The sequence below is a fragment of the Trachymyrmex septentrionalis genome, unplaced genomic scaffold (assembly GCF_001594115.1).
Source record: "Trachymyrmex septentrionalis isolate Tsep2-gDNA-1 unplaced genomic scaffold, Tsep1.0 scaffold60, whole genome shotgun sequence".
NCBI classification, from domain to species: Eukaryota; Metazoa; Arthropoda; class Insecta; order Hymenoptera; family Formicidae; genus Trachymyrmex; species Trachymyrmex septentrionalis.
In genome coordinates, this window is record NW_017305779.1 from 1,223,491 (window position 1) to 1,225,879 (window position 2,389).

The following is a 2,389-nucleotide window of genomic DNA, read 5'->3' on the forward strand; positions in this document are numbered from 1 at the left end:
AGAGAGAGAGAAAGAGAGAGAAAAAGTATATTTGCAAAAATAAACATATTAAAAATAATAATAAAAGAATAATAACTTTTCAAAATAAGATTCTATTATTTTCTTATAATTCTATCTATTTTCATATATCTACTTAAGACAGTATAATGAAAGATAATGTAATAATATTATAAATAATCTGTGTTAATATAATAATAAATATAATAATAAAATTGTTTTCAGTTAATAATTAACAAATTCTATATAATATATTCAATAAAATAAGAGTTGCGTCACATTTTTTATAAATAACAGATAAAAAACTGATATTCGTATTAAAAAAGAAATATGCGTTATTATATAAAATACATGTTAGAATCTGTTATCAATAAATGTTATTACTGCAAATATATTATAATTTTTTGCCTGTGTAAAATTTTTTACAATTTAAAATGGATTTTACCTGATGAATAAGATAAAAGTAAAAAGACAGAGACTGAGTAAAGAGACACAAACTGTTATTTATTCGTTAATTATATATTCGTATATACAGTTTTAATGTAATTAATTTGCTGTTGGCTCATACAGCCATCCTTTCTATTTCATTCGTTATTGTGTTGTACATTTTATTTCATGTACTATTGCATGTGTCATTAAGATTTACATTTATTTATTACTTTAATTTTTTAATTTTTAAATTCACTTAGCACGTGACTTTTCTTAATTTTACATTTATTGATTTTATTCCCAATATTTTTCTTTAATAAAAGATACACTATTATTTTATCACTTTCTCACGATTTTACAAAATAACAGAAGATATTGAAAATCTTTTTTCATTAAATAATTAAAATCATCGATACCCAATAAATAGACAATTGAAACCGAAAATTTTATATTTATTTTTTCTGATTATACATGATTATACACTGCTTCAGATTTCAATGATATTTTGCATGTTTTATATTTGAGTCTTCTTCGAAGACATACATATATGAGACATACATATATGATATAAGAGAAGAAAGCAGATTTCAAAAAGAATTGACAGTAGGCGAAATAAAACAAATAATAAGGAAAAGAAGAAAATAACAGAAAAATAATAATGGTAGAAAATGACAGCATCAATATTGAGTTGAACTCACATGTATATGTGATGGGTAGAGACTTTGATTGTCCATTCAAATAAGGATGGACGCTATTCAGTCGGTTACTGGCATCCGCCTCCGGGGCGTAATCATATATAGCAAGAAAAGCACACAACAGAAAACCCTCGATAAGAAGAAGTATGATTGCGTGCACTGGCCCATTGCACATTCTCATTCGTACCAGCATTGTGCAGGGATTGACTATATGCCGATGAAGCCACCGCAATGTACGAAGTGTCATACGGTAAATATACGTGGTCGTGACTTTTTCGAAATTATTGGTATTTTTGCACTTCATGAAAATTGACTCATTTCTTTTCAATGCATATGCGTTTAAATTTAATTGATTACATAAGAAAGTGTACACTTTAATTTTTAAGTTAATCTTAGAATGTTAACACAATGAGTTAAAATTTTTCAAATTAAAAAAAATATTAAAAAATTTCTTTTTATTTGTAAATATAAGTACTTTTTTTTTGTAAATATAAGAGTTAAGATTAATTTATTAATTTTTATATTGATGTCACGATTATTATGCAGTTATTTCTAAAAGAAGAAAAACATATGAATAAATTTTAGTCATTAATTAAATTAAAGTCATTATTATTGAATTTTATTCTCCTTTTAGAAATAATTTTTATAAACAACTTTTTAAAGAGAAACACTTTAGATATTTTTAATCTATTCCGCAATCCTTTTTATAACAGTCTTATTTACTTTTATTTAGAATAATTATAATTTATTGGTTATACTAGTATAGTAATTGAAAAAAATTACATGATTAAAAATCTATTAAGTTTAAAAATAAACTTTACAAGTAGACGTTAATTGAAAGAAACGTTGACATGACAATTCGCTGACAGATGCTGTAAACGAACTGTTTCCAATTGAACGCACAAACAACGTCTCCCCAACAAATCCTTTGAACATGATAACAAATCGATATTTAAAATAAGAAAGGTCAAGATGGTCAGAACTTTTATTCATATGATAACGTGTATATTCTTTCTTTTGTGAAACGTACAATGCAGAATATACAGATAAGATAATCTATTTTAATTTTTCTATTCATATTTCTCCACATTTTTGAAAATATTATTTATTTAAAAAATGTTTTAAATTAAACTGACTCTGTTTTGAATAGGACATTCGTGGTCAACATATTTTTTTTAGATGAAATCACTTTTTCTCGATTTCTTTTTCATCTTTATATTTTTCCTTCTCTTAAAAACAAACATAAATTAATAAAACATAATTGACTT

At 24.2% G+C, this 2,389-nt stretch overlaps 1 protein-coding gene across 4 annotated transcripts in view; it reads right to left on the bottom strand.

The window, feature by feature from the left end:
* The window catches only part of LOC108752446 (ammonium transporter Rh type A), a 15,306-nt gene that overhangs the window by 7,400 nt on the left and 5,517 nt on the right, over window positions 1-2,389 (bottom strand). The gene's annotated exons all lie outside the window — the stretch shown is intronic.